This window comes from Oncorhynchus keta, chromosome 4 (assembly GCF_023373465.1).
Source record: "Oncorhynchus keta strain PuntledgeMale-10-30-2019 chromosome 4, Oket_V2, whole genome shotgun sequence".
Lineage (NCBI taxonomy): Eukaryota > Metazoa > Chordata > Actinopteri > Salmoniformes > Salmonidae > Oncorhynchus > Oncorhynchus keta.
Window position 1 is genome coordinate 64902803 of NC_068424.1, and position 21464 is coordinate 64924266.

General features: G+C 45.7%; 1 protein-coding gene across 2 annotated transcripts in view; it reads left to right on the forward strand.

The window, feature by feature from the left end:
- Positions 1 to 21464, forward strand: part of LOC118371090 (ecto-NOX disulfide-thiol exchanger 2-like) — a 364051-nt gene that overhangs the window by 173181 nt on the left and 169406 nt on the right. The window contains exon 1 of one of the 2 annotated variants that reach the window (XM_052512577.1): positions 16142 to 16305. The exons of the other annotated variant lie outside the window; for it this stretch is intronic. The gene's annotated coding sequence lies outside the window, so the exon portion shown is untranslated. Of the gene's footprint in view, positions 1 to 16141; positions 16306 to 21464 lie in introns of those variants that run through there. 2 annotated transcript variants of the gene reach the window in all.

A 21464-nucleotide genomic window follows, 5' to 3' on the forward strand; every position in this document is an offset into this window, starting at 1 on the left:
ATGTGGGATGGTTTTATTGATGTGAATGTGGGATGGTTTTATTGATGTGAATGTAAGATGGTTTTATTGACGTTAATGTGTGATGGATATATTGATGTGAATGTGGGATGGTTTTATTGATGTGAATGTGGGATGGTTTTATTGATGTGAATGTGGGATGGTTATATTGACGTGAATGTGGGATGGTTATATTGATGTTAATGCGGGATGGTCTTATTGATGTGAATGTGGGATGGTTTTATTGATGTGAATGTGGGATGGTTTTATTGACGTGAATGTGGGATGGTTATATTGATGTTAATGCGGGATGGTCTTATTGATGTGAATGTGGGATGGGTTTATTGATGTGAATGTGGGATGGTTTTATTGATGTGAATGTGGGATGGTTTTATTGCCGTTAATGTGAGATGGTTTTATTGATGTGAATGTGGGATGGTCTTATTGATGTGAATGTGGGATGGTTTTATTGATGTGAATGTGGGATGGTTTTATTGCCGTTAATGTGAGATGGTTTTATTGACGTTAATGTGGGATGGTTTTATTGACGTGAACGTGGGATGGTTTTATTGACGTGAATGTGGGATGGTTTTATTGCCGTGAATGTGGGATGGTTTTATTGACGTGAATGTGGGATGGTTTTATTGACGTGAATGTGGGATGGTTTTATTGACGTGAATGTGGGATGGTTTTATTGACGTGAATGTGGGATGTTTTTTTTTACGTGAATGTGGGATGGTTTTATTGACGTGAATGTGGGATGGTTTTATTGACGTGAATGTGGGATGGTTTTATTGACGTGAATGTGGGATGTTTTTCTTTACGTGAATGTGGGATGGTTTTATTGACGTGAATGTGGGATGTTTTTTTTTACGTGAATGTAAGATGGTTTTATTGACGTTAATGTGTGATGGATATATTGATGTGAATGTGGGATGGTTTTATTGACGTGAATGTGGGATGGTTTTATTGATGTGAATGTGGGATGGTTTTATTGATCTGAATTTGGGATGGTTTTATTGATGTGAATGTGGGATGGTTATATTGATGTTAATACGGGATGGTTTTATTGATCTGAATTTGGGATGGTTTTATTGATGTGAATGTAGAATGGTTTTATTGATGTGAATGTAGAATGGTTTTATTGATGTGAATGTGGAATGGTTTTACTGATGTGAATGTGGGATATTTTTATTGATGTGAATGTGAGATGGTTTTATTGATGTGAATGTGGGATGGTTTTATTGATGTGAATGTGAGTGTCACGCCTTGGTCTTAGTATTTTGTGTTTTCGTTATTTATTTGGTCAGGCCAGGGTGTGACATGGGTTTATTTTGTGGTGTGTTTTTGTATTGGGGTTTAGTAGGTATTGGGATTGTGGTTGAGTAGGGTTGTCTAGCATAGTCTATGGCTGCCTGAGGCGGTTCTCAATCAGAGTCAGGTGATTTTGGTCCGCTCCTCTTTCAACAGACGAATTCCGTTACAGTGAGATGGTTTTATTGACGTTAATGTGGGAGGGTTTTATTGATGTGAATGTGGGATGGTTTTATTGATGTGAATGTAAGATGGTTTTATTGACGTTAATGTGTGATGGTTATATTGATGTTAATGCGGGGTGGTTTTATTGATGTGAAAGTGGGATGGTTTTGTTGATGTGAATGTGGGATGGTTTTGTTGATGTGAATGTGGGATGGTTTTATTGATGTGAATGTGGGATGGTTTTATTGATGTGAATGTAAGATGGTTTTATTGACGTTAATGTGTGATGGATATATTGATGTGAATGTGGGATGGTTTTATTGATGTGAATGTGGGATGGTTTTATTGATGTGAATGTGGGATGGTTTTATTGACGTTAATATGAGATGGTTTTATTGACATTAATGAGAACTTGAGCACTGATTACAGTCACCTTCAGAAACCTGTTCAAAGCTTTTAATCTCCCATACTGGTCAACTCTCTCTCGCTCTCTTGACCTCTTGACCTCTCGCCCTCTCGCCCTCTCTCTCTCTCTCGCTCTCGCTCTAGCTCTCGCTCTCTCTCTCGCTCTCTCTCTCTCTCGCTCTCTCTCTCTCTCTAGGTCTCTCTCTCTCTCTCTCTAGCCCTCTCTCTCTCTCTCTCTCACCCTTTAGCTCTCTCTCTCTCTCTCTCTCTCTCTCTAGCCCTCTCTCTCTCTCTCTCTCTAGCCCCCTCTCTCTCTCTCTAGCCCTCTCTCTCTCTCTCTAGCCCTCTCTCTCTCTCTCTAGCCCTCTCTCTCTCTCTCTCTCTCTCTCTCTCTCTCACCCTTTAGCTCTCTCCCAATCGCTCTCTTTCTCTCTATCTCTCAAGTCCTTAGCTTAGTGATGAGCTTTGAGGGCACTATAGTGTTGAGCGCTGAGCTGTAGTCAATGAATAGCATTCTCACGTAGGTGTTCATTTTGTCCAGGTGGGAAAGGGCAGTGTGGCATACAAAAGAGATTGCATCATATGTTGGGGCGGTATGCAAATTGGAGCGGGACAAGGGTTTCTGGAATAATGGTTGTGATGTGAGCCAAGGTGGATTTACTTTTTGCCTGAGATATATGGATTGGTAAAGAGTTCCATTCAGCTATGGCTCTATATAAAAATGTTTATTTAAGGCGATTTGTCCTTGGCTTGGGTTGTCTTAGCTGCCCTGAATTTGCCTGTTTGTTTTGGTGGTTATGCTTGTTGCTAGTATGTACTAACTGGCCTGAACAATACTGTTTAAAAAAAATATAGCATTCCTAATGAAAATCAGAAGACTGGATAGTAATTTGTTTTTAACGTGAAGCCATGAGAGATTCTGATGCATTTGAATAATATTCATACGGAGAGAGCAATGAAGAGCTAATCTGGCAGCCCTGTTTTGAGCTTTACATTTTTTTTTTCTTTGCTGCAGATGACCATATAACTGCACAGTACTCTAAGTGTGATAGGACCATTGATTGAATCACCTGATTTAGTGTGCTAGATGTTACATACTCTGAACATTATCTTGTAACAGCAATTCCCTTACCCAACTTAATAACAATATTATCTATGTGTTCTGACCATGATAAAGCTGCTTCCAACATGACGCCTAGAAGCTTAGTTTTTTTTCTCACTTGTCTACATGACTGTGTTCTGACAATGTTCTTTTCATCGACAAATTCAATTCAGGATCATCAGCAAGCATATACACTACCATTCAAAAGTTTGGGGTCACTTAGAAATGTCATTGTTTTCCATGAAAACATACATGAATTGAGTTGTGAAATGAATGGGAAATATAGTCAAGACGTTGACAAGGTTATAAATAATGATTTTTCATTGAAATAATAATAGTGTCCTTCAAACTTAGCTTTCGTCAAAGAATCCTCCATTTGCAGCAATTACTGCCTTGCAGACCTTTGGCATTTTAGTTGTCAATTTGTTGAGGTAATCTGAAGAGATTTCACCCCATGCCTCCTGAAGCACCTCCCACAAGTTTGATCCCACAACAGTTCAATAGGGTTGTGATCCGGTGATTGTGCTGGCCACTCCATTATAGACAGAATACCAGCTGACTGCTTCTTCCCTAAATATGTATTGCATAGTTTGGAGCTGTGCTTTGGGTCATTGTCCTGTTGTAGGAGGAAATTAGGTCCAATTAAGCGCCGTCCACAGGGTGTGGCATGGCGTTGCAAAATGGAGTGAAGATCAAGATCCCTATTACCCTGTGCAAATCTCCCACTTTACCAACACCAAAGCACCCCCAGACCATCACATTGCCTCCACCATGCTTGACAGATGGCGTCAAGCACTCCTCCAGCATCTTTAAATTTTTTCTGTGTCTCACGAATGTTCTTCTTTGTGATCCGAACACCTCAAACTTAGATTCCTCTGTCCATAACACTTTTTTCCAATCTTCCTCTGTCCAGTGTCTGTTCTTTTTCCCATCTTGATCTTTTATTTTGTTGGCCAGTCTGAGATATGGCTTTTTCTTTGCAACTCTGCCTAGAATCCCAGAGTCACCTCTTCACTGTTGACGTTGAGACTGGTGTTTTACAGGTATTATTTAATGAAGCTGCCAGTTGAGGACTTGTGAGGCATCTGTTTCTCAAACTAGACACTCTAATGTACTTGTCCTCTTGTGCACCAGGGCCTCCCACTCCTCTTTCTATTTTGGTTAGAGACAGTTTGCGCTGTTCTGTGAAGGGAGTCGTACACAGCGTTGTATGAGATCTTCAGTTTCTTGACAGTTTCTCGCATGGAACCTTCATTTCTTAGAACAAGAATAGACTGACGAGTTTCAGAAGAAAGGACTTTGTCACGCCCTGATCTGTTTCACCTGACCTGATTTCCTCCACCCCTCTATGTGTCGCTGATTTTCCCCAGTGTATTTATCCCTGTGTTTCCTGTCTCCCTGTGCCATTTAGTCATGTATGTTTGTTTTTCCAAGTCAACTAGAGTTTTTCCCGTTCTCCTGCCTTTTGATATTCTCCTTTTCCTAGTCCTCCCGGTTTTGACCCTTGCCTGTTTCTGGACTCCATACCTGCCTGCCTGACCATTCTGCCTGCCTTGACGATGAACCTGTCTGCCACTCTGTACCTCCTGAACTCTGATCTGGTTTTGACCTTTTCCTGTCCACGACCATACTCCTTTTGGGTTAATAAATACTGTAAGACTCCAACCATCTGCCTCCTGTGTCTGCATCTGGGGCTCTCCTTGTGTCATGATACTTTGTTTCTGGCCATTTTGAGCCTGCAATCGAACAAACCCACAAATGCTGATGCTCCAGATACTCAACTAGTCTAAAGAAATCCAGTTGTATTGCTTCTTTAATCAGCACAACAGTTTTCAGCTGTGCTAACATAATTGCAAAATGTTTTTTTAATGATCAATTAGCCTTTTAAAATGATAAACTTGGATTAGCTAACATAACGTGCCATTGGAACACAGGAGTGATGGTTGCTGATAATGGGCCTCTGTATGCCTATGCAGATATTCCATAACAAATCAGCCGTTTCCAGCTACAATAGTCATTTACAACATTAACAATGTCTATATTTGTCACGTTTGTTTGTAGAATTAATATCGGACCAAGGCGTAGCGTATGTTGAGTTCCACATAATTTTAATGAATAAAGTGAAACTTAGCAATGACAAAAACAAATAAACAAATAAACTAACAACGAACCGTGACTACAGAGATGTTATGTGCACTAACTCAAAACATACATGTTCAAACAAAATCCCATAACCCACAGGTGGAAAAAATGCAACTTAAGTATGATCCCCAATTAGAGACCACGATTACCAGTTGCCTCTAATTGAGAATCATACACAAACCCCAACATAGAATATAAACCTAGAACCCCACATAGAAATACCCATAGTCACGCCCTGACCTACTCTACCATAGAAAATACAGGCTGAACACTGTGCCTGGACTGGACCTAGATGCCAAGGAAGTCTCCTGCCTTGGAACTGGACTGGACGCCGTGTTTGGACAGGACATCAGTGCAGGGGAAGGCTCCGGCCATGGAGCTGGAGGTTCCGGACCGTTGATCATCGCAGGAGGTTCCGGACCATGGACCATCTCAGGAGGTTCTGGACTGTGGACTGTCTCAGGAGGTTCTGGACTGTGGACTGTCTCAGGAGGTTCCGGACTGTGGACCGTCTCAGGAGGTTCCGGACTGTGGACCGTCTCAGGAGGTTCCGGACTGTGGACCGTCTCAGAAAGTTCCGGACTGTGAACCGTCTCAGGAGGTTTCGGACTCTGGACCGTCTCAGGAGGTTTCGGACTCTGGACCGTCGTTGAAGGTTCCGGACTGTGAAACGTCGCCAGAAGATCTGGACTGGGAACTGTCGCCGGAAGCTCTGGACTGGGAAACGTCGGCGGAAACTCTGGACAGGGAACTGTCGCTGGTAGCTCTGGACTGGGGATGCGCACTGGAGGCCTGATGTGTGTGGCCAGCACAGGTGACCCCGGACTGGTGAAACGCACTTCAGGGCGAGTACGGGGAGCAGGCACAGGACATACCTGACTGGGAACACGCACTTCAAAGAGAGTGCGAGGAGCAGGCACAGGACGCACCTGAGTGGGAAAGCGCACTTGAGGGAGAATGCGAGGAGTAGGCACAGGACATACTGGGCTGTGGAGACGTACTGGAGACCTGGTGTGTATAGCCTGCATCAATGGAACCGGAACTTTAACCCACTTCACACGGCAAGTGTGAGGAGCTGGCACAGGACGTACTGGGCTGTGAAGGCGCACTGGAGACCTGGTGTGTATCGCCGGCATCAATTGTTTCGGAACATTACACACTTCTCAGGGGAGCTGACTCAGGTGGCACCACGTTCCTTAGGGCAAATACCATGCATCCTCCACCAACTCAACAACTCTCCCATTTCTCTCGCCTCCAAATTCTCCCTCTTCTCTCAGACTGGCTCTGGTTCACTCCTCGGCTCCGCCAACTGCTCCATGTGCCCCCCCCAAAAATCTTGTGGTTTCTGTGGCCTTCTTCCCCGACTTCGTCGCTGTCCCTCCAGTCCCTCTTGTCTCCTGACATTATTTCTTCCCAAGTCCAGGATATTCTCTCCCTGATCTCCTCCAAAGACCAGGATTCCATCTCCTCCCGAGCACTGCTTGGTCCGGTTGTGATGAGATATTCTGTCACGTTCGTTGGAATGATGGTCGGACCGAGGTGCAGCGTACGTAGAGTTCCACTTATTTATTAAAGAATAAAGTGAAACTTTAGCAAAGAAAAAACAAATAAAGAATAATCGAAACATGACTAACAATGAGGTGCTAACAGGCAACTAAACAATATCCCATAACGCACAGGTGGAAAAATGCAACTTTCTATGGTCAGGACGTGACAACACTGTATTTCTGATCAATATGATGTTCTTTTAATGGACAGAAAATGTGATTTTCTTTCATAAACAAGGACATTTCAATGTGATCCCAAACTTTTGAACAATAGTGTATCTTGAAACAAATACAATACATTTCATTTTAGAAATGTTCAACACCAATTTGTTCATATCAACCCACTCAGACACTGTTCAAATAAAATAAAATAAAATTATATTGGTCACATACACATGTTTAGCAGATGTTAATGCGAGTGTAGCGAAATTCTTGTGTTTATAGTTCCGACCGTGCAGTAATATCTAACAATAATCTAACAATTTCACAACAACTACCTGTCACACCCTGACCATAGAGAGCCTTTTTATTCTCTATTTTGGTTTGGTCGGGGTGTGACTAGGGTGGGTAATCTAGGTTGTTTTATTTCTATGTTGGCCTGGTATGGTTCCCAATCAGAGGCAGCTGTTTAGCGTTGTCTCTGATTGGGGATCATATTTAGGCAGCCATTTCCCCACTGTTTTTTTGTGGGATCTTGTTTTTGTGTAGCTGCTTGTAGCTGCTTGTGAGCACTCCAGAACATCACATTTAGTTTATTCTTTATTGTTTTGTTGTGCGGTCACTGAAAAAAAAAAATGTTGAACCGATTTCAAACTTCGCTTTTGTCCAAATGTTCTTACAACGATCGTGACGGCAAACGGCACCGCTGGTTCTGCTCACACTGCCCTACCCTGTGCTCTGACCTCTTTCTCCCCTCTCTCTCCAGATGAAATCTCGCGTCTTGTGACGGCCGGCCGCCCAACAACCTGCCCGCTTGACCCTATCCCCTCCTCTCTTCTCCAGACCATTTCCGGAGACCTTCTCCCTTACCTCACCTCGCTCATCAACTCATCCCTGACCGCTGGCTACGTCCCTTCCGTCCTCAAGAGAGCGAGAGTTGCACCCCTTCTGAAAAAACCTACACTCAATCCCTCCGATGTCAACAACTACAGACCAGTATCCCTTCTTTCTTTTCTCTCCAAAACTCTTGAACGTGCCGTCCTTGGCCAGCTCTCCCGCTATCTCTCTCTGAATGACCTTCTTGATCCAAATCAGTCAGGTTTCAAGACTAGTCATTCAACCGAGACTGCTCTTCTCTGTATCACGGAGGCGCTCCGCACCGCTAAAGCTAACTCTCTCTCCTCTGCTCTCATCCTTCTAGACCTATCGGCTGCCTTCGATACTGTGAACCATCAGATCCTCCTCTCCACCCTCTCCGAGTTGGACATCTCCGGCGCGGCCCACGCTTGGATTGCGTCCTACCTGACAGGTCGCTCCTACCAGGTGGCGTGGCGAGAATCTGTCTCCTCACCACGCGCTCTCACCACTGGTGTCCCCCAGGGCTCTGTTCTAGGCCCTCTCCTATTCTCGCTATACACCAAGTCACTTGGCTCTGTCATAACCTCACATGGTCTCTCCTATCATTGCTATGCAGACGACACTCAATTAATCTTCTCCTGGCGAATCGCATCTCTGCATGTCTGGCAGACATATCAGTGTGGATGACGGATCACCACCTCAAGCTGAACCTCGGCAAGACGGAGCTGCTCTTCCTCCCGGGGAAGGACTGCCCGTTCCATGATCTCGCCATCACGGTTGACAACTCCATTGTGTCCTCCTCCCAGAGCGCTAAGAACCTTGGCGTGATCCTGGACAACACCCTGTCGTTCTCAACTAACATCAAGGCGGTGGCCCGTTCCTGTAGGTTCATGCTCTACAACATCCGCAGAGTATGACCCTGCCTCACACAGGAAGCGGTGCAGGTCCTAATCCAGGCACTTGTCATCTCCCGTCTGGACTACTGCAACTCGCTGTTGGCTGGGCTCCCTGCCTGTGCCATTAAACCCCTACAACTCATCCAGAACGCCGCAGCCCGTCTGGTGTTCAACCTTCCCAAGTTCTCTCACGTCACCCCGCTCCTCCGCTCTCTCCACTGGCTTCCAGTTGAAGCTCGCATCCGCTACAAGACCATGGTGCTTGCCTACGGAGCTGTGAGGGGAACGGCACCTCAGTACCTCCAGGCTCTGATCAGGCCCTACACCCAAACAAGGGCACTGCGTTCATCCACCTCTGGCCTGCTCGCCTCCCTACCACTGAGGAAGTACAGTTCCCGCTCAGCCCAGTCAAAACTGTTCGCTGCTCTGGCCCCCAATGGTGGAACAAACTCCCTCACGACGCCAGGACAGCGGAGTCAATCACCACCTTCCGGAGACACCTGAAACCCCACCTCTTTAAGGAATACCTAGGATAGGATAAGTAATCCTTCTCACCCCCCTTTAAGATTTAGATGCACTATTGTAAAGTGACTATTCTACTGGATGTCATAAGGTGAATGCACCAATTTGTAAGTCGCTCTGGATAAGAGCGTCTGCTAAATGACTTAAATGTAAATGTAATGTAAATGTGACAGAAGATCCCACCACACCAGCACCAAGCGTCGTGCCCAGGAGGAGGGTATCCTGGGCTTGGGAGGAGATAAAGGAGGAGAAGACATCCTGGACTTGGGAGGAAATCATGTCAGGACAGGAAAGCCTTCCTTGGAAGCAGACGCAAGGAGAGAAGGAAGGACAGCGATGACGCCGGGGTTCGCGGCCACATAGAAAGCCCAAAAGACGGGGAGGCACACGGGGTGGTCGGTGGAGCCGAGAAGTGAACCAGAGCCAGTCTGGGAGAAGAGGGAGAAATTGGAGGAGAGTGAACGGAGAGAGTCAGAGAACATCAGTGAGTTGGTGTAGAAATTGGAGGAGAGAGAAATGAGAGAGTTTTATTGGTGTATGATGTACAACATTCGTCCTAAGGAGCGTGTTATCTGTTTGATGCCACCTGAGCCTGCTCTCCGTACTCGTCCTGAGGAGCGTGCTAGCAGTCTTGTAAAAACTGTGCCGGCTCCACGCACCAGGTCTTCAGTACGCCTCCACAGCCCAGTACCACCTGTGCCAGCTCCTTGCACTTTCCCTGAAGTGTGTGTCACCACGCTACCACCTGTGCCAGCTCCATGCACTAGGCTTCCAGTGTGTCTCCCCAGTCCAGAGCTTCCGAAGACGGTCCCCAAGTCCAGAGCTTCCGGCGACAGTCCCCAGTCTAGAGCTTCTGGTGATGGTCACCAGTCCAGAACTTCCAGGGACGGTTCCCAGTCCAGAGCTTTCAGCGACTGTCCACAGTCCGGAACCTCCCGCGACGGTCCACAGTCCGGAACCTCCCACGACGGGCCACAGTCCGGAACCTCCTGCGACGGTCCACAGTCCGGTACCTCCAGCAATGGTCAACTGCCCGGAACCTCCAGCTCCATGGCCGGAGCCTTCCCCGGATCCTTCCCCTGCGCCCAGTCCAGTCCCGCTCCATAGCAGGAGCCTTCCTCTGCGCCGGTGCCCAATCCAGGTACGGCGTCCAGTCCCGCTCCAAGGACGGAGCCTTCTTCGGTGCCGATGTCCAGGCACGGCGTCCAGTCCCACTCCAAGGCCGGAGCCTTCTTCGGCGCCGAAATCCAGTCCAGGCACGGTGTCCTGTCCCACTCCAAGGCCGGAGCCTTCTTCGGCGCCGAAATCCAGTCCAGGCACGGTGTCCTGTCCCACTCCAAGGACGGAGTCTTCCTCTGCGCCGGTGCCCAGTCCAGGCACGGCGTCCCGTCCCACTCAAAGGCCGGAGCCTTCCTCTGCGCCGGTGCCCAGTCCAGGCACGGCGTCCAGTCCAGCTCCAAGGCCGGAGCCTTCCTCTGCGCCGGTGCCCAGTCCAGGCATGGCATCCAGTCCTGCTCCATGTCCAAAGCCTTCTTCTGCACCAGGGCCCAGTCCAGGCACGGCGTCTAGTCCCGCTCCATGGCAGGACCCTCCCTATGCGCCGGTGCCCAGTCCAGGCACGGTGTCCAGTCCGGCTCCAAGGCTGGAGCCTCCCTCTGCGCCGGTGCCCAGTGCAGGCACGGCGTCCAGTCCAACTCCAAGACCGGAGCCTTCCTCTGCGCCGGTGCCCAGTCCAGGCATGGGCCCAGTCCAGTCCTGCTCCATGTCCGTAGCCTTCTTCTGCACCAGGGCCCAGTCCAGGCACGACGTCCAGTCCCGCTCCAATGCTGGAGCCTTCCTCTGCGCCGGTGTCCAGTCCAGGCATGGCGTCCAGTCCGCTCCATGGCAGGAGCCTTCCCCTGCGCCGATGTCCAGTCCATTTAACATGCTGGTAGAAATGAGGTAAAAAAGTTTCCCTGCATTAAAGTCCCGGCCACTAGGAGCCTCTGGATAAGCGTTTTCCTGTTTGTTTATGGCCTTATACAGCTCATTGAGTGCAGACTTAGTGCCAGCATCGGTTTGTGGTGGTAAATAGACAGCTACGACAAAATATAGATAAACTCTCTTCGTACGTATATAGTGTGGTCTACAGCTTATCATGGGATACTCTACCTCAGGCGAGCAACACCTTGAGACTTCCTTATTATTAGATTTTGTGCACCAGCTGTTGTTTTCAAATATACACAGACCGCCACCCGTCGTCTTACCGGAGGCGGCTGGTCTATCTTGCCGATGCAGCATAAACCCCGCAAGCTGTATTTTATCCATGCGCCGTTCAGACACGACTCGGTGAAACATAATTTATTACAGTTTTTAATGTCCTGTTGGTAGGATATCCATGATCGTATCTTGTCTATTTTGTTATCCAATGATCGTACGTTGGCTAATAGAACTGAGGGTAGAGGCAGATTACCCACACGCCGTTGGATCCTTACAAGGCACCCCAACCTACATCCCCGATATCTCCATCTCTTTCTAATGCTAATGATGAGGATGTTGACCTTGTCGGGTGTCTGAACTAAATTATTCACGTCCAACTCGTTAATGAAAAAATCTTCTTCCTGTACATGGTGAGTAATTGCTGTCCTGATATCCAGAAGCTCTTTTCGGTCATAAGAGATGGTGGCAGAAACGGAACAAACACACACAATAGCACAATTGATTTAGAGTCTGAAAAACGGCAGCCATCTCCTCTGGTGCCATTCAACCCAACACTAAACTCATTATTAGAGCCAGTCAGAGGGGAGAGAACTCCATTATTAGAGCCAGTCAGAGGGGAGAGAACTCCATTATTAGAGCCAGTCAGAGGGGAGAGAACTCCATTATTAGAGCCAGTCAGAGGGGAGAGAACTCTATTAGAGCCAGTCAGAGGGGAGAGAATTCCATTATTAGAGCCAGTCAGAGGGGAGAGAACTACATTATTAGAGAGAACTACATTATCAGAGCCTGTCAGAGGGGAGAGAACTATGTTATTAGAGCCAGTCAGAGGGGAGAGAACTATGTTATTAGAGCCAGTCAGAGGGGAGAGAACTCCATTATTAGAGCCAGTCAGAGGGGAGAGAACTCCATTATTAGAGCCAGTCAGAGGGGAGAGAACTCCATTATTAGAGCCAGTCAGAGGGGAGAGAACTCTATTAGAGCCAGTCAGAGGGGAGAGAACTCCATTATTAGAGCCAGTCAGAGGGGAGAGAACTCCATTATTAGAGCCAGTCAGAGGGGAGAGAACTCCATTATTAGAGCCAGTCAGAGGGGAGAGAACTCCATTATTAGAGCCAGTCAGAGGGGAGAGAACTCCATTATTAGAGCCAGTCAGAGGGGAGAGAACTCTATTAGAGCCAGTCAGAGGGGAGAGAATTCCATTATTAGAGCCAGTCAGAGGGGAGAGAACTACATTATTAGAGAGAACTACATTATCAGAGCCTGTCAGAGGGGAGAGAACTATGTTATTAGAGCCAGTCAGAGGGGAGAGAACTATGTTATTAGAGCCAGTCAGAGGGGAGAGAACTATGTTATTCTAATAACGGAGAGAACTCCGTTATCAGAGCCTGTCAGAGGGGAGAGAGCTACGTTATTAGAGCCAGTCAGAGGGAAGAGAGCTACATTATTAGAGCCAGTCAGGGGGAAGATAACTACATTATTAGAGCCAGTCAGAGGGAAGAGAACTACATTATTAGAGCCAGTCAGAGGGGAGAGAACTACATTATTAGAGCCAGTTAGAGGGGAGAGAACTATATTATTAGAGCCTGTCAGAGGGGAGAGAAGTACATTATTAGAGCCTGTCAGAGGGGAGAGAAGTACATTATTAGAGCCTGTCAGAGGGGAGAGAACTACATTATTAGAGCCAGTCAGAGGGAAGAGAACTACATTATTAGAGCCTGTCAGAGGGAAGAGAGCTACATTATTAGAGCCAGTCAGAGGGGAGAGAACTACATTATTAGAGCCTGCCAGAGGGGAGAGAACTACATTATTAGAGCCAGTCAGAGGGGAGAGAACTACATTATTAGAGCCTGTCAGAGGGGAGAGAACTCCATTATTAGAGCCAGTCAGAGGGGAGAGAACTCCATTATTAGAGCCAGTCAGAGGGGAGAGAACTCCATTATTAGAGCCAGTCAGAGGGGAGAGAACTCCATTATTAGAGCCAGTCAGAGGGGAGAGAACTCTATTAGAGCCAGTCAGAGGGGAGAGAATTCCATTATTAGAGCCAGTCAGAGGGGAGAGAACTACATTATTAGAGAGAACTACATTATCAGAGCCAGTCAGAGGGGAGAGAACTATGTTATTAGAGCCAGTCAGAGGGGAGAGAACTATGTTATTCTAATAACGGAGAGAACTCCGTTATCAGAGCCTGTCAGAGGGGAGAGAGCTCCGTTATTAGAGCCAGTCAGAGGGAAGAGAGCTACATTATTAGAGCCAGTCAGGGGGAAGATAACTACATTATTAGAGCCAGTCAGAGGGAAGAGAACTACATTATTAGAGCCAGTCAGAGGGGAGAGAACTACATTATTAGAGCCAGTTAGAGGGGAGAGAACTATATTATTAGAGCCTGTCAGAGGGGAGAGAAGTACATTATTAGAGCCTGTCAGGGTGGAGAGAAGTACATTATTAGAGCCTGTCAGAGGGGAGAGAACTACATTATTAGAGCCAGTCAGAGGGAAGAGAACTACATTATTAGAGCCTGTCAGAGGGAAGAGAGCTACATTATTAGAGCCAGTCAGAGGGGAGAGAACTACATTATTAGAGCCTGCCAGAGGGGAGAGAACTACATTATTAGAGCCAGTCAGAGGGGAGAGAACTACATTATTAGAGCCTGTCAGAGGGGAGAGAACTACATTATTAGAGCCAGTCAGAGGGGAGGAACTACATTATTAGAGCCAGTCAGAGGGGAGAGAACTACATTATTAGAGCCTGTCAGAGGGGAGAGAACTACATTATTAGAGCCAGTCAGGTGGGAGAGAACTACATTATTAGAGCCAGTCAGATGGGAGAGAACTACATTATTAGAGCCAGTCAGAGGGGAGAGAACTACATTAGTAGAGCCTGTCAGAGGGGAGAGAACTACATTATTAGAGCCAGTCAGAGGGGAGAGAACTACATTATTAGAGCCAGTCAGATGGGAGAGAACTACATTATTAGAGCCAGTCAGATGGGAGAGAACTACTGGCCTTCAACAGAGATTCCATTTTTCCTGTGAAACCAGAAACTCTTGACTTTCAGACAATCAGAAATATTATGCTATTTCTTGCCTCTGAATCAAATCCTTTGAATTGGGAGATGGCTTTCACTCCCCGATGTTCCATATTGTGCCGGTCACATCCTTGCTCTACCAGTGGCAAAGAGAACCTCCCCTTGTCTGTACTGGACTCTGTACTTTAAGCCTCAATCTATTTTCTCTGGCAGATATATGCCCATCACGTCTATTTGGGAAACACACACACATAAGGACGATGACATACTAGTAAACTACTAAGAGTTCTGGAGATGGCTGCAGATCAATAGAACAACAACCCATTTCTCATTCTGAACTAGACCATTTTCAGAGTCATGTATTGTCCTCTTCAAAGTGCACAGACATTTGTATTGATAACCTCTTTAAGGAATACCTAGGATAGGATAAGTAATCCTTCTCACCCCCCCCCCCAAAAGATTTAGATGCACTATTGTAAAGTGGCTGTTCCACTGGATGTCATAAGGTGAATGCACCAATTTGTAAGTCGCTCTGGATAAGAGCGTCTGCTAAATGACTTAAATGTATGTAAATGTAAATAACCTTTACTAATCCTGCCACCACAGATAATGTTAGCCTTGCTACTAATGCTATTTTCCCCTGTCATAACCACTAGACCATTAAAGATGGCAGCATGTCCTTTTCATTATGGTCCTACTGACTCCATATCACAGACTCACATCAATGAATAGCTGTAACAAATGGACAGTGAAGTTGTATTCTATTGTTTCTATTTCTCACTACAGATACTCAGATTTTTAACATTGTTTGATATGAATGGGTTCATTTAAAGGTTAAATGTCTTTGTTTTGCCACAACATTCCATTGATTTCAATGGAACACTTCCACATTCAAACCATCATGACCACAGCATGAATTAGGTCCGTCCTCTGCTGTGGCCAACATGCTGCTGTATCATTAGGATCAATGGCACAATCAAGGTGTCTGAGAGTTGTCTCTCATGAATGTAATCGTCCTGTTTTTAACTGTCCATAATGTCTTGTTGATGGTTTGTTTTATAAATGGTGATTGGATTTAATTGATAACAGAGACCAAACACCTTTGCTGACAAGGACCATCAGGGCTATTATGTACAAACTGCAGGCATTTGATTAGAACCGGTAACCTCATATTATATTTCCTAGCATTTTGTTCTGTGTTACTGTTGGCGAGCAGCTCTCTCTCTCTCTCTCTCTCTCTCTCTCTCTCTCTCTCTCTCTCTCTTGCTCACTCACTCGCTCTCCTTCGCTCTCTCTCTTGCTCACTCACTCGCTCTCCTTCGCTCTCTCTCGTGCTCTCTGTGTGTTATCTGTGTAATCAGTGTTTCTGTCTGTCACATCCCTCTCTGGTAAAGAGAGGTGAAAACCCTCCTCCAGGAATGGCTGCTCTGCTCCAGTGACACAACACGAGTGCTCCTGCTCCACACATCTAAAAATGGATCCTGATAAGAGAATAGAAACGGAGGTTGTTTACCAAAAAGCACTCTGTCCTGTGAAGTCCACGTCAAAAATAATTAATAGACAAAAATCACAGCCTCTGTGGCTGAGGTGGTTTTTCTCTTCATCTTCAAGGTTGTCTAAGAGAATAAATCAGGCCTGGGTGGTTTTACAGTAATGTGGTGTCTTTCACTAGCTGCATGTCCCCAGATACCTCAGCCTATCTCCTCTCAGTGTCATCATCCTCCGAAAATCTCTCCTCTCTGCCAGTAGAGTTCTGGACTTGAGAGCGTGATAGACACTGAAGAAACACTCACCTATGAGGGGTGAAGAATGTCAGGAAAGACATGCTGGACAACACTGAAACACCAAGACCACATCAGAGAATAGAGATTCCTCTCCAGTGTATTATGCTATTGCAACACATTCTGATGAAACCAATTGTCTTCAATGTTATGCTGAGTAGATGACATTTCACTCCTCATCTCCTACCAAAGCAGTGAGTCTGGAATCCTTCCTTTCTTCAGAGTTTAATCACAGCTCTTCAAAAGGGCTCTGTTAGTTTAAAACTAAATGCTGATCTCATTCAAGCTACTGTATCATCATGAAAGCTAGTCAGGTTAATCAGGCAGTTAGCCTGTGCACATACAGTAATCAGCTGAACTGCATGACAATGCAGTTTTGATTTGTGCTCATTGCTCATGTTAACATCATTATGCCGTCAGAGTTCATACCTGCATCATTTGTCTGGTTTGGTGAACAAATATGTGGATGATTCATTCAGCTCAGAGGTCAAACAAATGTAGAAGCAGAATGATGTTGAATTTTTGTACGGATAAAAATAATCTCTGATATGCCTGATATGCCTGAAAAACTAACACGTTTTTTAATTTTACCTTTATTATAACCAGGCAAGTCAGTTAACCTCATAGTCCACCAATACCGGATCATCGTGACTACGGCTCAAGCTCATTAGCATAACGCACAATGCGAAAAAATATTCCTAAAAATATTTAACCTCCACACATTAACAAGTAAAATAGCTCAAATGAAAGATAAACAAGTTGTTTATCTACCCAGCAAGTCAGATTTCTAAAATGTTTTACGGCGAAAACATAGCACATATTTATGTCAAACCACCACCACAGACATAGCTCATTTGCATAGCCAAGTAGGAAAAAATATGCAATCAACAAACGCAGGATTAAAAGAAAGATAATTTCACTAACCTTTTGAAATCTTCATCAGATGACAGTAATATAACATGTTACACAGTACATTCATTTTTTTTTCAATAATCTGCAATATATATCCATAAATCTCTGTTTACAATGATGCATCGTTCAAAAACTGCTACTAAAATGTCAGGAGAAATGCCGATAGCTCCGGCAGATAACGTCAGCTAACAAGGAATACACATCATAAACTTTGACTAAATATGCATGTTTTACATATGTATAGGAAGATACACTTCTTCTAAATGCAATCGCTGTGTTACATTTATAACGTTACAGGTTGCGTTCAGTAGGCTATACTAGGAGTCGGCGCTCCAAAATTAGCATTATCGCTCCTCTATCTTGGAGTCGACAGAAACCCAAATTTACCACATAAATACTCCCTTACCTTTGCTGTTCTTCCATCAGAAGACCTGGAAGGGATTATACTTACCAAACCAGCGTTTAGTTTTCAAGTCTGTGTCTTTCGGTTCTCAAAATAGCCACATTTCGGTCTAAATGTAGGCAAAATTCAAGTGGATGCGCACCAAAACGTCGAAATGACATATTATATGTCGAGTAAACTTGTCAAACTATGTTCATAATTAAGCTTTAACATGTTATAAAGGTGCACAGAAATCGTGAGGACGAACAGAAACACACACGTCGTTTAATCGATCCTGAAGAAAATACATCACCCGGCCAGAGCGCGTAACAGTCACCTTTTTTTTCGCTTGGCCGAGAGGTTTTGGCTCGCTCAAACTCCCGTGAGCGCCCGATTCTCACAATGAGAAGCCCCATTGAAAGCAGGCATCGCGCTGAACACGTACAGACTGTTCCCAGAGCGGTAGCTGTTTGGGAAGTGCGTGTGAGATGACGTCAAAGTTGGGCCAACTTTTTCCATGACGAGAGCATTTGGGAGAATGCATGCCCTGAGAGTTCTGCTTTACATAGAGACAAAATTTAAACGGTTTTAGAAGCTTTAGAGTGTTTTCTATTCAATAATATTTTTTATATGCATATATTAGCAATTTTGGGGAAAAATATTTTCAGTTTACTATGGGCACGCACTTTCTCCAACAGGGGCAGTATAGAGCAACAGTTCTAAGAGGTTATGAACACATTCTTATTTTCAATGACGGCCTGGGAACAGTGGGTTAACTGCCTGTTCAGGGGCAGAACGACAGATTTGTACCTTGTCAGCTCGGGGGTTTGAACTCGCAACCTTTCCGGCTACTAGTCCAACGCTCTAACCACTAGGCTACGCTGCCGCCCCGTGACTCGCCTCTGCTGGCATTAAATGTGAATTAAATGCTTTATCATTTTAATCAACTGTCTTGAAAATAGCTGGATACAAATGTTTATTGCAGTTGGAGTCTGATGATGCTACTGTAGCCTGGCTTCCAACCCTAGTGGAGAGGTGAACTAATCTAACAATAGGGACCTTAGTTTGATAAGGAAGATGGGGGACACCCTCTGAAAGCTCTCGAGGCTTAAACACACCGTAAAGACTGGTCAACAGTCAGATGGGGAGACCCTTGATGAGGGAGAGAGATGGAGACCCTTGATGAGGGAGAGAGATGGAGGCCCTTGATGAGGGAGAGAGATGGAGACCCTTGATGAGGGAGAGAGATGGAGACCCTTGATGAGGGAGAGAGATGGAGACCCTTGATGGGGAGAGAGAGATGGAGACCCTTGATGAGGGAGAGAGATGGAGACCCTTGATGAGGGAGAGAGATGGAGGCCCTTGATGAGGGAGAGAGATGGAGACGCTTGATGAGGGAGAGAGATGGAGACCCTTGATGAGGGAGAGAGATGGAGACGCTTGATGAGGGAGAGAGATGGAGACCCTTGATGAGGGAGAGAGATGGAGACCCTTGATGAGGGAGAGAGATGGAGACCCTTGATGAGGGAGAGAGATGGAGACCCTTGATGAGGAGAGAGATGGAGACCCTTGATGAGATGGAGACCCTTGATGAGGGAGAGAGATGGAGACCCTTGATGAGGGAGAGAGATGGAGACCCTTGATGAGGGAGAGAGATGGAGGAGACCCTTGATGAGGGAGAGAGATGGAGGAGACCCTTGATAAGGGAGAGAGATGGAGGAGACCCTTGATGAGGGAGAGAGATGGAGGCCCTTGATGAGGGAGAGAGATGGAAACCCTTGATGAGGGAGAGAGATGGAGACCCTTGATGAGGGAGCGAGATGGAGACCCTTGATGAGGGAGCGAGATGGAGACCCTTGATGAGGGAGAGAGATGGAGACCCTTGATGAGGGAGAGAGATGGAGACCCTTGATGAGGGAGAGAGATGGAGACCCTTGATGAGGGAGAGAGATGGGGGAGACCCTTGATGAGGGAGAGAGATGGAGGAGACCCTTGATGAGGGAGAGAGATGGAGGAGACCCTTGATGAGGGAGAGAGATGGAGACCCTAGATGAGGGAGAGAGATCGGGGAGACCCTTGATGAGGGAGAGAGATGGGGAAACCCTTGAGGGAGAGAGAGATGGGGGAGACCCTTGATGAGGGAGAGAGATAGGGGAGACCCTTGATGAGGGAGGGAGAGATGGGGGAGACCCTTGATGAGGGAGAGAGATGGGAGAGACCCTTGATGAGGGAGAGAGATGGGGGAGACCCTTTCCATTCTGAAAGCTTCTTGGCAGGATCAGGCTGAGGGATTCTCTAAAGCTCCAACTTATGAAATAGAAAAAAGTAATGTAGCCAATTCCTTACTTGGAATCAATACTCTCCACTGTTTAGTGTTCATCTAGTTGTGCTGGTGTTGGATTCAGGTGGAGGGAATCTCTGACACAAACAGAAGACAGGGCAGAAACACATTGATCTGCATCCACTAGATTAAGGTTAAACAGACATCCATCCACTCCAACAAAGCTATTTCACCATGCATTTTATTCTCCCTGGTGAGGGTTTTTCACGCGTAAGGATGGCCTGGCAATCACTAATCTTAGCATTGTGTTTGAATGAAAATGGCCGCCTCTTCTTCCTCCTATATTGTGATTCATGCTGTAAGTGTAAGGACCCAGAACTCATATTCAAAGGAAATCACAGACATCTAATGTCTTTGGTGTTTTTCCTTTTGATTTACAGACCTACAAATTAATAGTTTTTCCTTTGATATAAGGATATGAATAGGTTATGAAATGAAATGAAACTCCTTCATCTCACACTGTAATTTTCTATTCAGGGAGTCCATTCATGTCCAATAATCCTTGGCTCATGTAATTATTGTAATTATTCGGTTTTTGTTCACAACCACAAACAACCATTATGCAACATTTTCTCTATAATAATGGATGAGGGTCAGGTAGAGGCTGCTTGCAATTTTCTACATAGTTGCACCAACCATTTCCTCCTCCCTCCTTTTCACTCACCCCCGACTCTCTCTCCTTCTCTCTTTCTCTCTATTCTTCCATTCTCTCCATCAGTTAGTCCTGAGTGCAGACTTCCTTCCCTGTCGGTATGTGACCATGATTGTGTTCCAGGAGGCCTTTCTTTGTAAAACGGTTGCAATTGGCCTGTTAGCTTTTAAGACCGTCATATCCGTTGTAAACGAAATGTCCCTGAGCTTCTCTTGGCCTGCTGGGAGGCCTCCAGCCAATGGGCCTTAAAACGGATTAATTTCCATCAGCACCTTGGGGCCTTTACTGCAGCTCAACGACCAGTAGGGCTGGACTGGTGTCACAGAGGCCAGGGGCAGTATCATTCCTTTGGCCAAAGGAAATGTGGATGTTTGCAAATCTGGTTGTTAAAAAAAATATTCACCAACCAAAACAGCTTTATTTTTAAGCAGAACCCTGGAAAGCCTTCACCAGGGGAAGACTGGCCATTTGGCATTTCACACAAATGTTTTATTTGTATTTTTTTATTTAACCTTTATTTAACCAGGTAGGCTAGTTAAGAACAAGTTCTATTTGCAACTGCGACCTGGCCAAGATAAAGCAAAGCAGTTCGACACAAAACCACACAGAGTTACACATGGAATAAACAAACATACAATCAATAATACAGTAGAAAAGTATATATATAGCATGTGCAAATGATGTAGGATAAGAGAGGTAAAGGCAATAAATAGGCCATGGTGGCAAAGTAATTGCAATATAGCATTTAATCACTGGAATGGTAGAATGTGAAAGTAGAGATACTGGGATGCAAAGGAACAAGATAAATAAGTGAATACAGTATGGGGATGAGGTAGATTGGATGGGATATTTACAGATGGGCTATGTACAAGTGCAGTGATCTGTGAGCTGCTCTGACAGCTGGTGCTTAAAGCTAGTGAGGGAGGTAAGCGTCTCCAGCTTTAGTGATTTTTGAAGTTCGTTCCAGTCATTGGCAGCAGAGAACTGGAAGGAGAGGCAGCCAAAGGAAGAATTGGCTTTGGGGGTGACCAGTGAGATATACCTGCTGGAGCGCATGCTACGGGTG